The sequence below is a fragment of the Chelonoidis abingdonii genome, chromosome 6 (assembly GCF_003597395.2).
Source record: "Chelonoidis abingdonii isolate Lonesome George chromosome 6, CheloAbing_2.0, whole genome shotgun sequence".
Taxonomy (NCBI): Eukaryota; Metazoa; Chordata; order Testudines; family Testudinidae; genus Chelonoidis; species Chelonoidis abingdonii.
The window spans coordinates 115650239-115664572 of record NC_133774.1 but is presented as its reverse complement, the minus strand read 5'-3'; positions in this window follow the sequence as shown (position 1 = coordinate 115664572).

Below are 14334 nucleotides of genomic sequence, written 5' to 3'. Positions count from 1 at the left end.
ATTGTCCAGATAATTCTCCTACAATATAACCATTGTGACTACTTTGAAACCTGGGAATCTTGGGAGAAAACTTCAGAGCTGGTGTTGGGAAACCAAATTCAAATATAGCCCTTGCTCTCTGAACACTTATATTCTCCCTTCTCTTTGTGCTGCTTGCTGGTCCCCATTGTGTGACGATATCATTTGTGCACACATTCAGTGTTAGATTTTCTACCTGACTGAACCTGAAAACCTAAAGCTTAAGTACTAAATGTTTCCCAAAGGTTTGAACCGACTTAAAAGGACAAAATAGGTGCAAAAAAGAAAGAAAACAGAGGGGGAAAGCTGCTTGCTAAGTTGTTGCAATAATCTCATGCTGCGAATAAAGACTTTCAGGGTTAGAAAATGAAAAAACACATTTCTAAACAGATTTTTTTGTTGCACAGGTGGCAAGCTCTGGAAATACAAGATACTTGTAAAGATACACAGAAACCTGCTGTAATTTTATTAAGTCTCCAGGACAGCAGACTTGTTTTATGATTATTTTTAAGTCGTTTTGGATCTTTGATCTGTGAACGTTTGAACCCAGCACTAAAGGAAAACACAAGGAACAGAAGGTGGTTCTTACATTCAAATACATTCCAGTCCACATTTTAACTATATAAGGCATCTATATGGCCAATTAAAAACAAGGTTTCTCATTTAAGGACAGCAAATGATGGAAATTTATACCATGATCCTGCAAGTTGCTTTATGTAGGCAGGCCCCCTAGAGTGGGGCTCCAGGTAGGTGTCTGCCAATTCACACCAGTTTGCAGGATCAGAGCCTTAGTACACCTTTATGAAGAGTTGTGCCAAAGCACTTGCAGTCAAGGTAAGATGGGAACTAGAACTGTGGGAAATATTTATAACGAAGCCGAGGGAAACCCTGTGAGTGACCTTGGAACAATTTATGACCTAGGGTTTCACGCTGAATTTGGGGATGGGGGGTTATGTTTGCTAGAGCCTGAATCTCAGAGGAAGCTCAGGAGGTGAAAATCCCACAGGATGCCAAAGTAGAAGAAGATTCCCAAGACCCACATGAGTTAAAACTGCCAAATTTTCATACATCTCCACTGGATAATAGGTAACCAGCCTTCCCACTAATCAAGAAAAATTAAGTGCACACTGTCATTTTATAATGTTACAAGTATTTACTGCAGTCAAATCAGACCCTTGAGTCCCAGGAGCTGGCCCTGAACATCTCAATTACTCTGTAAAGTGCAAGGTATGCTAACCATATGCTAACTTAAAATATGCAAACGTACGTTTGTGTCCTTATGAATGCACAAAGGCCCAGATCCACAAAAGTATTTAGGCTCCTAACGTCCTTAGAAATCAGTGAAAGGTAGGAGCCTAAATACCTTTGTGAATCTGAGCCTTTGTGTTATCTGGATTTTTGATGCGAGCATATGGCAGGTTTAGGGACAAATTCAAACCTCCAGATCCAAACCTCTCTTAATCTTTTACACTGGTGCCTTTTAATTCTGCAGACAAATAGTGCCTTTTTTAAGGGAGCTCAGTGTTTCCCAGGAAAAGTCCTTGTGGCACACATAGGCTTGAGGAAAGGGAAGGAAGGTGGGTGGGTGCATCAGTTCATATTCAGAGCACCTGGATCCAAACGTCCATTTTGGATCTGGGTCAGAAGTGAAACTGAAGGGCACTTCAGTGATAGTTGAGTCCCTAATGGTGGATTTATCACCAGCTTTTATTCTATTTCCACCATCCATTGTCTGAAATCAGTGCTTAATTTGTAATGAAAGAGGTGCCAGGGCTCAAGCAATTTGGTATCAGGACTCAAGCAATTTTTTTTACTTTCATAACTGACACAGTGAGCCCAGAGATGCCGGGGCTATGAACTACCAAGCTTAGAGATGCCAGGGCTCAGCTATGGCAAGCTCCAGCACACATTAAGCACTGGCTGAAATATGGCATGACCAGATCTCTCGCTGTTGTGGGCCAACCAAAGTCTGGGGGGCATCAGGAGCACTTGGAGAAACAAGCTGGGGACAGCCAGAGAGGGAGAATACTGCCAAATATGTTGTCCTCTTGACAAACAGAAACTTAAGACTGAATTCAGTGTGCTGTTGAAGCTGATCTAACATCCCAGCATCTGAGTAAAACTGAGTGCAGCTCAATCTTTGCATGTGTTTGGTGGCCGTGGGGAGCCATTAGTAGGACAGAAATTAGATGAGAGCTGGTCTTCTCATGCTGCTCCCTTCATCTATGAAGTGAAATGCAGTGAAAGGACCAGATTTCTTATCTGGGCCCCCTACAGGGCTCCCTGAGGCGAAAAAAAAGGCAGCATTAAAAAAAAAGAGAGAGAGACAAGTACAGATACTAAAATGTTTGGGGTTCTTCAGGCTTACACAAAATTTTACAGGTTCAGCCAGTTCAATGCACAGCCTTAGTAACCACTGAAGTCTAAGGATTGTGGCATTGTGCCTCCTCTCTAGTAGTAACATACCCATAGTACACCGATGAGAAGTGTAAACTGGCTATCGAGTTCGAGGGGTGGGGGCTGAGAAGTCCCTGCCAAAGTATCCATGGATTTTAAAAAATGACCTAGTTAGTTGTATGGGGATTGAAAAGCTGGCCTATATAACTCAGTCCCAGCTCAAGCAGATTTTAGATGAAGACTGCAGAATTTGAGATGCCCACACTGCAGAATGTTGTGATATCATAAAGAGAGCTCTAGTTAGTTTGTTTTTAAGTGGCATTCTATTCGAAAGTAAACAGTTCTCACAATATTCCTTCATGTACTTCTGATGGTTAGAGCTGACCATCAGGCTAATAAATGGGTTATTTTACCAGGATTCTCGGTGAGTAGAGGTGTTACAACTTTCCTCTCAGCATCACTCTGTTTATTTTCTGCCACTTAGGCCAATAAAGTTTACATCACATGTTAAAAATGTGCTTCCAAAAAACCTTAAATGAATCTGCTATCGGTCTCCACACAATGGAAACACACTTCCTCATCTATAGGGAGGAGGGAATACTTTTCCCTTAGCAATTAGCTCTTCAGTCACTTAACTACAGACAGATGGTTGTGTTGCTTAAACCATTATTGTCATTTGAGATTGTACAAGAATGATAATTGTGCAACAACAGCTCTGTGTAGTTCAGTGATCAAGAATTTAATTGATAGCAAATAATGTCCTCCTCTCTGTATAAGAAAAAGCAAGTTTGATTTAGTAGAGACACCTGATTAGAAGGATCATATGAAGATAGCCATGTAGACCAGAATTCATTTTGGGTCTGCTTATGTCACCCTTATTCATAATGTGTAGCACTTTCCTACAGAAGTTAGAGCTTGATGAAAACAGGGTAAGGCAAGTATGTGTTGTGGAAATTTTCAAAAGAAATGATTTTCTTTTTTTATTTCCTGTGAAGTGTGTTGGTCGTGAAACAATCTTTTTGCTTCATTTCCATCTAAAAGTAAATAAGTGACAAAGTGAATTGAAACTTTTTGAAAATTTTGTCAAAAAAATGAGAGAAATGTCAGTCAAAATGAAAGCTCCAAGTGAACATTTTCATTTTGGTGAAAAATGCATTTTCCACCCAAAAAAAAAAAATCAATAGAAATGGTTTTTTACCAGCTCTGATATACTAATAATCATATTGAATCAATGGGACTACGTATACAGTAAAGGACTAATAAGAGTAAGGCTGTCACAATTAGACCTGTGATTTTGAGTTTACTTGCAATATTTCATTTACTATATGATTTTATTAGCCTAACTGTAGGAAAAAAATCAGTGTTCCAACATAATATGCAAGTAAATTTTACAACCAGCGGCCTGCATCATATTCTTTGTGTTGGATCAAGGTGTGCTGGAATAAGTTTGTATGTGTTATGTACCTTTGTTGTAAATACTTTTGTTTTTACAGTAAGGAAAACAATAACGTACAAACAAGATATCGAGTATCTCCGGTTTCCACAGTCAGTGTAAAGGAACATCACGTTACACTGGTAGAAGTTGTAGCACATCTTATCGTTTCCTAATCAGTATAAACAAATGTCACCCAAATGCCACAGTGAACACTTGGAAAGACTTGATAAAATGAAGAACAGCAAAAGATCTTAGGGTTAAAAAAAAAAAAAGAGAGATTATCCTCATCTGAATAAAAGAAAAAGCTGGCACAGGAGTTTTGCAGGGACTGGTGGGGAGAGATTGGCTGCAGGGTGAATAAGAATAGTGGTTGCTCTCTGGTTGTTATAGCAGGCTACTGCGGTAGGCAGAGTCAGGGCCACCCAGAGAGGGGGGCAAGTGGGGCAATTTGCCCTAGGCCCCGTGCCCCACAGGGGCTCCACAAAGTTTGTCGGGGCTCCTGGAGCAGGGTCCTTCCCTCACTCCAGGGGCCCCAGAAAACTCTCGTGGAGCCAGAGCCCCCGGAGCCTCTTCCGCTCCGGATCTTCGGCGGCGGCAGGTTCTTCCACTCTGGGGTGGAAGGACCTCCCGCCGCCAAATTACTGCTGAAGCATAATCCGCCGCCAAAGTGCCTGGTCTTCAGCGGTAATTTGGCGGTGGGGGGCCCCTGCCACGAGTCTTCGGGGCACCTTGGCGGCGAGTCCCGGAGCGGAAGGGCCCCCCACCACCGGATTTACCGCCGAAGCAGGGGATCCCCGCTGCCGAAGACCCCAGGCCCCCTGAATCCTCTGGGCGGCCCTGGGCAGAGTCAATCTTGACTCCCACTACAAAGAGGGAAATTGCTGTTGGACCCACATAGTGAATATCTACATGCCCCACACCCTTGTTCCTCATGTGTGTCTGCCCTGCACTTGAGCCCCAGTTCCTGATGCATGGAGCACAGACAGGGTACCTCTAGTAGAGGTAAGTTTCATGTTACACAGATTATGTGGATCCCTTACATTATCCTGGACAACAAGACCACAGTGGTTCTGCTGCATCTGTGGCAAATGGGAGCAGAATTTTCTTGACATTAACCAATTAGACCACATATGCCTGTGTGCTGGTTGGCTCAGAAGTCAAGAATAGTTTGCCTGGAACTCATACTGCAGCCAAACAGATTTTCTATCTGAATAGCTGCTTCCTGACTAGATATCACATGTATCTAGTATTTTTCCCCCCCCACCATTAACTTCATCTGCCCATCAGAACCTGTGTTTTGGACTTCAGAAAATACTCCTGAGAAATAAATGTGGAAACCCTTATCTTTATCATATACTTGAACTAAGAGCTAAATAATACCCAGGGCATCAGTAAACAGACTTAAATAATGAAGTATTGCTTGCTTCGGGAGATCCGGGATGTGTTTCATTACTGGGACCAAAAGAAAGATCTTCCATAAAGCTTGTTCTTAGTCTGAAGAGTCTAAATAGAACAACTGACATGAATATGAAAATTGCTTGAATTATCATATGCTAGACACAAATGTTAAAGGGCATTGCAGGAAAACCTATCATCTGATTTAGATCCTTCGCTTTCCAAATTCTAAATGCAACAGACTTTTGCTTATCTTCATGGAATAGGGGACTTTTTCCGGAAAAGAGGAGGTGTTTTATGCGATGAACAATAGAGAATAAAATCTGTATTTGGAGAACAGAGAGCTTTAGATAAGAGTTGATCTATAATTTAGTATCCAAATCCAGTAATCCAAGTACAGTGGGGAAAATCCTGGCCCCACTGAAGTCTGTATGCATTTTGCCATTGACTCTAATAGGGCCAGGATGTCACTCACTGTGTCTGAAGAAATACAAGACCCCATGCTACTTCCATATTTTATTCTATCCTTGGCCACGATTATTGTGTTCAACTACTTCCAGCAGGAGAATGTTTGAATCTGTTTTATAACAAGGTAAGCTCCAGCTAGACCCTCTCTCTTCCAGTTACCGTATTTCAGAGGGGCTCAGGATTGGAATCCAGGAGCAAACTCACCCTCTGATTTTCATTTCAGTCAGATCAAAAACTGGAAGGGACATTTTATAAAATGTAGCTTAGATTCAGCCCCGAGTTATTAATTAATTAATTAGAGGAGCTCTTCTGGGAACCTGGATGGCACATTACCTAGAAATAGATTCTGCTCTCAAGAATACTTGGATAAACGCAGAGAGACTTCACTGAAGTGAATAGAGGTACTCTGTTTTTATACTGGTGTAGCAGAGCAAACTGGCGACGAGTATTAACTGAACAAGGCCTTTGGGCAAAATCCTGTAATGATACACACTCTGGGCAACCTCACTGGTGTAAATAGGGCTGTGAGGAGTGTGAGTGAGGACAGAATTTGGCCCATAATGGTCATTGTCTACTGTTTATTCACTCCACATGAAACTGTTAGTATAATGAGAATAACAGGCACTATCAGTCTTCACAGAAATTAAATCTCTTTAAGACAGATTTTCTTGTTCAGTTCATACTGTGTGTGTGTGTGTGTGTGTGTGTGTGTGTGTGTTTTCTTGCTGTGTCTCCAGAATGCTCCTCGAGAGTCTGAATGTAGCAGATGTTGTGTGGCGGCTTAGAAGAGTATGTGAGTTTGTGCCTATTGCTTTCTTTCCCTCCTTGGACAGTTGAGCTGCTTATGACAGATGAGAGGAAACTTAATACTATCTACTGAATATGCTACTTTGTCATGTGAACTAGAGGTAACTCTCCAGGCAAGACCAAGACGACAACCTGAAGACAGACAGGAAAAGAGAGAGGCTAGAAAAAAAAAAATTAAAAAAAAAGGATCCTTCCATTCTACATGGGATCTTTTTCTGAGAATGAAAACATTTCTGTATTTGTTATCCATCGATAAATTCATGTCCCTCTGTGTGCACAATACCATGATATGATGTAAAATATAAAACGAATGATCCTATAAATACCTCTTCTCAATCTCAACAGAAGTTTAAATCAAGGACCAAATCCTACTTGAATTAGAACCAAAACATTTGGCAATACTAATTTATGCCATTTGAAAGCTCATCAGATTTCTTCCCCAGCCTCAGCAAATAGCATTTACTCCATTTGTGCTCCCTAGTCCCCTTGTATGCCTGTTTTTCACTATTTAAATGAGTAAGCATGACCTAAAACACAACCGCATAAGACTGTTACCACCTAAGATTTAAAGTCAGATTCTCTGCTGATATAATGGGCACAGCTCCACTTACTTAAACAGCATTTTGTTGCCCACAGTTGGTAAAGCCAGTAGTGCCAGTTCATGGTCTTGCATTGTCAGCTGCAAAATTATCCCTCTGCTAGTTTATCATGGTTTGAATATAGAATTGGTTAAGAAACGCCAAATAATTTAACTCATGTTCCCCTTCTAAAATTATATTGTGAACCACTCGTGAGTTGAGATCTATCAATTGGTTGCATTTGCTGATGCCAGGTCTGACTTTAGCCCCATGAGCAGAACTCTGATCTCAGTTGCAGTCTTACAAATCCAACGGAACTCCCCTGACTTCAGTGCATTTCCTTTTGACTGATACCCATGTAACTGAAACCATAATCTGGCCTTGTAGGTTTACATTTTCTAGTACTCTGTGTTGTGTCGAACTGGTTGAAAATTTCTAAATTTCCAAGAAAAATTGTTGGAATTTTCAACCGGTTTTCAATTGGAGTTTTATGGTATTGTGGCATCCTAATCATACAGCACTTCTGCAGTCTGCTGTTTTTTTTTACAAGTGGGCTCAAGCTGCAAAGTTTAGATTGGGATCTGGGCTTCCCCAAAGCAGAAGGCTTTTTAGAAGTGCAGCATTGCTTTGCTCCCATCTGCAGTTGCTGTATCTGATTAGCTCAGAGGTTTCCAGCCACAGAAACAGAACGATCAAGTGGTTTCAGCACTGGGCTGGGATTCAGGAGATACGGGTTCAGTTACTGGGTCTGCAACACATTTCCAATGGGCCTTGGATAAGTCACTCAAGGTTAGGTTCATACCTTGTAATTTGCTTTGAAGAGGCGGCAGCATGTACCCACACTGCCCCAGAGACTCAGACAATTCTGTCCCTGCTTCCTCTTTGCTCCCTGGAGAAATAAAGATGCACCTGCCCCTTTCCTAGTGCAGCTCACTTTTCGCTCTGCACCAGCTCAGCTGTATCTGTCCATTCCCCATCTGCTTCTATAGGAGGCAGAGTAGCAGCTCTACAGTGGTTGCTCGTCCACATGCATTATGAGCTGCAATATGGATTGCCTGCACAGGGGAGTGCCAGGGTGCTTTACATCACAGGGGCATAGGTCAGCTCATGACTGAGCCCTTTCTGTCTGAGTCCCTCAGTTCTCCAATGATAACTCCTTCCTAACCCATGAGGTGTTGTCAGTTTGACCTACATTTTATTATTGCTATCTGTAACAGGGTGCTGGCTAGGAGATCCAGGCCAGGCCCATTAGCCCAGCTCCGCTTAAAAGCAGGATTAGTTAGGACTGGCCGGAGAGGCCTGCCTGCCCTTCGGCCCCAAGCCCCAAATTCATTGTGAAACCCTAGGTCGTAAATTCAGTGCTAAATGATGCACTGAGTTTGTGGAGGGGCCGGAAGCAGGCACCGCTACACTATCTTACAAGACACATTCTAGGAACTGCAAGCTCATCCCAAAGCAAGGTATAGCATACTTACACCCACATCATTCCTATAAACGTCTTTTACAAATTCATAACATGGGGTTTTTCAATACCCAAGAGAAAATACAATAGTAAAAAATAGGGTTTCTTTGTAGTGAAATTACAGTGCAGTCATTCCTGACTATAAATGTGAGCAGTATACAGTTACATGGTGGCTGATTACATTACAGCTGTGACAAAACCATCAGAAACATGGTAGCTCTGTAGTCAGATTATGGCAAGCACTTTATTATTGTTGGCAAAGCTATGCTGATCTGTAATTTGATATTAACACCTGTTTAGTGACTCTAGTTTTACTACAATAATTATAGCTTGTCTATGAGTTTTATTACGCTATAATATTGCTATTAACACAAAGTTATAGTTCTGTTTAGAATCTGACTTAAAAGATGTCAAATGCCAGGAAAATTTCCTCAAATCATGTCTTTGCACAAACACATTAAAGAAGCTCTCTCTCTCTCTCTCTCTCACACACACACACACACGGTTGCAAGTCCTCTGCTGAGTACTGGGTGTTGCAATCCTTGCATAAGCGAGGGCATTAAGAATGAAATGTGAGTCAGAACTTCGTATTTCCTTGCATTTCTTGGCTTTTATTAGTCTGACATCACTGCAAACTGCAGGAGGTTCTGTGAATTCCATACAGTAGGAAAAGGGTTCTTTGGTGGTGGTGAGGTTTTTTTTAGTTCTGTTTTAACTATGACCCAGCATAGCTCCACTGAAGTCAGTGGGATAAGGAATGACACTGAAAGCAATGGAGCTATACCTCAATTACCTCAGCTGAGAATCTGGCCCATCAGGTTTCAACCTTCAGAGCGGTCATTGTCTCAGGTATCATGGCTTATTTATGGATTATTGACACAGAGTGTAACAACTCCTTTGAATCCTATCTATGGTCCCTTGCCAGATTCCAATCTCAAGGCTCAATTCTGGCCCTGAGGTCCATGTGTATATTTTGCCATCCCACATGAAAAATGGGCTCAGCTGCCTACACAGCAGTATTTCCCCCTCCTGGTCCAAAACCCTGCTGAGGTCTCTTTGTGGATCTGCACAAGGTAAGGGGGGAGGCGAGGATCACTGGATAAGCTGGGAAGGTTCACTGGTCCATCCTTTCCTGATTCCACAGAACTCAGATTGTATAACTGTTTTACAGCCTCACCTCCACAATGCAAATCCCCATTGAAGTCGTGTCCCACGGGAAATGTCTGTGACACTCTAAACCTCAGGGAGAATGCCCTGTAACCCCATGTAAATGTGTGCTGTCGGGGTTCGTCACTCTCTGGGGCGGCTGGGAGCCCGGCCGCCTAACTACCTGGGGCAGCAAACGACAGCTCAGACCCTCAGGCAGGGGCTGAGCAAACAGTTCCGTGAATTAAGCCCAGGCCCTAGGTCAGGGCGGGGCAACAACCAACAGTTCAGGGCTCAGACCCTCAGGCAGGGGCTGAGCAAACAGTTCAGTAAGGCCCAGGCTCCTGGGCCTGAGTATTAGGGTGAGAGGGAGACTGCCACCCGTGAGCGGGGTGGCAGGGGGAACGCAGGCTCACCCACTCCTCTGCATCCCAACCCGGGGCCCTAACAGCGGCAGGCAGCCTGCTGCTGTGTCAGTGGGGATCCTGGCTGCAACACACTGACATTGGCTCTGGGTGTGCTGCAGCCAGACTACGGTCGGCTGCCCCCGGGCTACTTCTGACCTTCCCCTCTACCGGTACCTCTGTCTCGGCGGCATCTTGCACAGCGACCCACACCATGGGTTCCTCAGGATACTTAGCGAGGGGTAAACTGGGCAGCTCCTCGGGGTCCCTTTGTACAGGCTGGTCTAGGGGCTCTTCCAGTGCCTGGTCGGTGTCCAGGCTCTGCAGGTATGGCCAGTCCTTAGATCGGTCGCAGGCGGCAGGAGTCTCCCCAGCGGGAGCTAAGGCACCAGCGTCTGGCCTCTCCGGCGGCCAGGCAGCTTCTGAGCCCTGGGGCTAGGCTTTTATACTTCCTGCCCTGCGCCTTGACCTCTGGGGGGCTGGCACAGACTCCTGTGGCTTTGCCCACTTTGGCGTCTGTAAGGGCTCGTCCCTCTCTGGGGCGGCTGGGAGCCAGGCCGCCTCACTACACCCCCATATTCATCATGTATATATAATTGTGATATTTCATAAAAAGCAGGCCATATGAGGTCTCGGGGAAAGATTATGATCTGCTGAAAGCCATGGTTCTATCTAAATATATACATCATTAGCGCATATGAAGTTATGAGATTGTGTTGTATTGTTGTCACTAAAACATGCTGTGCGTTGGGGAATTGTCCAGATATTAGATCCAGAGACAAGGACAAAGGAGCTACCCAGTGCCCGGGCAGGTGTCAAACAACCATCAACAACCATTGTCCTGCAAGAGAGCTATAATGCTATGACGATTCACTTGCACTAGGCAACACCAGAGGAATTACTCAGCCTTGCCTGGTGATTCAGCAATGCCCACCAGACATGCCTGGACTTGTGTTCTCCAAGCACATGGGACTAAAGGTATAAAACAGAACACAGAGACCCCAGGCTTGGCCTTTTCTCCTTCTCCCACATATGCTACAAGCAACAAGGATACTGAGAAGACTGAAGACTCCAACAGAGGAGACTGACCCAGGTTTCAAGGGTGAAACCTCTGTACTCTGAACTGCAATATCCAGTGAGGTGAGAAAACCTGCTTAATCTAGATGTTGCCCAGCCTAATAGGGTTGAGTGTTTAGACTTCATGTTTACATTTGATTTGATATGGTAATCACTGACTTTTTGTCTATCACTTATAATCACTTCAAATCTATCTTTTGTAGTCAATAAACTTGTTTTGCTGTTTATATTTACTAGTGAGTTTGCCTGACGTGTTTGGTAAATCTGCTCAGGTTTACAAAGGCTAGTGTATATCCACTTTCCATTGATGAAGTGGTGAACCAATTAATAAACTTGCACTGCTCACGATGAGCAGTGCACGACGATGTATTTCTGAGGTACAAGGCTGGGAGCTGGAGGGATTTGGCTGGTGCCTTTTTCTGCATGATTCATGAGTGGCTCTGGGAGCATTCATACAATCTAGCCGGGTGTAGGGCTCCAAATACTGTTGTGCTGAGTGATAACAGCGCCTGTGGGGATTTACTGCTTGTCACTAGCAAAGCATTGTGAGAGATAGCCCAGTCTGGAGAGTTAAGGGGACACAGCAGTCCCATGATCCCAGCCTGTGCCCCTGAGATCCCGTCACAAGAGCTGCTGTGGACATCCTAGCAGCACGACTCCCTTGGAGCTGAGCTGGGGTGGGGGAGAGAAAGGCACACACACAGAAGGCCCTGACTTCCTGCAGAACCTGGAGCATCAACAGGGTTTGGGAACTGGTACCACTGCTTGTTCCATATGAGCAAACCCCACCACACTGACAGAACAACTGGAGTGAAAACTTCATGACAGAGGCGTCACAGAAGTTTCCTTCCCTTTCCCCTGTCTCTCTGGGCCCCTGCATGGAGGTGTATTAGGCCATCACATTTCCTTAGCCTGGAAGGGATCTTGAGAGTTCTTCTAATCCAGTCCCCTGCCCTCACCCCGTGCAGGCCTCTTCAGTTCCCTTCCTCCTGCTTATAAAAATTTTTCACCCAGTCAGGGAACAGAAACTATACCCTGTTTCTTAGGTGACTTGGCTCTCACACCACTAATAATAAAATAAACCAACTGTAATTGTTGATAATTTGCAAACAGATAAAAAGGTAAAATCTGATTAATACATTATGTGCTATGAATCCCTCAGCCGCCTCTAGTCGTTTGTTTCATCTTGCCTTCTTAATTTGCCAGTATTATAAATCTAGCACTAGGAGAACCACCAGCATCAATGGGCAAATAGATTCAGTGTTAACATTACCCGATATCTGGAAAGCATCCATTGCAGTGCAGTAGATCATCAGTGCAAGGCATTCTGAACTGAGGAACAATGTAGCATGTAGCCAGAAGATTCATTCCCCATTGCATCAATATGAGACCAGATTTACAAAGATTTTTAGACACCCACATGCATCTTTAGGTACCTAAAGACCTTTGTAAATTTGGCCAGAAGCCTAGCAGGATGAATTGCCACCATTTTTAATCAAGTAAAAACACAGGCAAAAATAACAATGAACTACAAATTCTATTCTACATAGTAAGTTGTTGTATACATGTGTCTTTTTGCATGCTGAAGGATGCAGAAATCGTTTAAAAAAAAAAAAAAAAGAAATGGCTACTCTGCTACTTACGTCTACAGAGCCAGATACTGTCCTTTCATTGAAACAGAAGTTTTATTTCAGGCAAATACTTGCCTACCTATGGTTAAGCAAACAACTTCGTGCTTAGTAGTAACCACTATCTATTTTTCAGACTTGCTTTGCTGATTCTCAGTGTTAAGATTTAAACAAATGCTTGTTCTGTGTGGACTAGAAGTATAAACCTGTGCTCAGTTGCTCCAGTGATTTGTGTGTATTAAAACACATCACCAGAGCAAGACACGCTGATGATAAATTATGCAAACAGCATCATGCTCCACAACATAAATAAGCCTATTCAGAGGAACAGCGCCAGGAGATGACTGTGACTGAGAATGACTGAACTCAATGTGGCATTGCTGTTTGTCCTAATCATGTTGTCTGTATACAGCTATGTCTGTTCTGCGGCTATAATGAAGCATCATGGGTTTGAGAACTGCTTAATCGCCCTCATCACTGTAGTGTCTGAGCACCTCATAGTTGTTAATGGGTTTTATCCTCACTATACCCTTGGGAAATAGACTCCGGGGAGTGCTACAAGGTCAGCCTGGTCCCCGGAGCCCCCCCAATTTTTTTTTTTTTAAACAAAGGATCAGGGCCAGCCTAGACAGTTCTCCTTCAACTGATTCAGGCTTTCAGAGTTCACGCTATGGGATTAAAAATACCAGGGTAGACATTCTCACTCGGACTGCAGCCTAGGCTCAAACTGGGTAAGCGAGGAGGATCTCAGTGCCCAGGCTCCAGCCTGAGTGGAAACATCTACCCTGCTATTTTTAGCATTTGGAGTAATTTGTCTGGTATCTCCTGAACAAATTCATTAGCAGTACCAAGTGGCAGGTGGTGTTGGAGAGAAGCCTCTGGATTCTTTGACCATGGGATGGTGTTCCAAGAAGGAGGAGTGCTAGGCAGAGATGGGCTCTACGTAATGAAGAGAGGGAAGAGTATCTTCGCAAGCAGGCTGGCTAACCTAATGAGGAGGGCTTTAAACTAGGTTCACCAGGGGAAGGAGACCAAAGCCCTGAGGTAAGTGGGGAACTGGGATACTGGGAAGAAGCACAAGCAGGAAAGCACAAGAGCAGAGGACTGCTGCCTCATACTGACAAAGCAGGATAATCAACGAGTTATCTTAAATGCCTATATGCAAATGCAAGAAGTCTGAGAAACAAGCAGGGAGAACTGGAAGTCCTGGCACAGTCAAGGAATTATGATTTGATTGGAATAACAGAGACTTGGTGGGATAACTCACATGACTGGAGTACTGTCATGGGTGGATATAAACTGTTCAGGAAGGACAGACGGGGCAGAAAAGGTGGAGGAGTTGCATTGTATGTAAGAGAGCAGTATGACTGCTCGGAGCTCCGGTATGAAACTGCAGAAAAACCTGAGAGTCTCTGGATTAAGTTTAGAAATGTGAGCAACAAGGGTGATGTCATGGTGGGAGTCTGCTATAGACCACTAGACCAGGGGATGAGGTGAACGAGGCTTTCTTCCAACAACT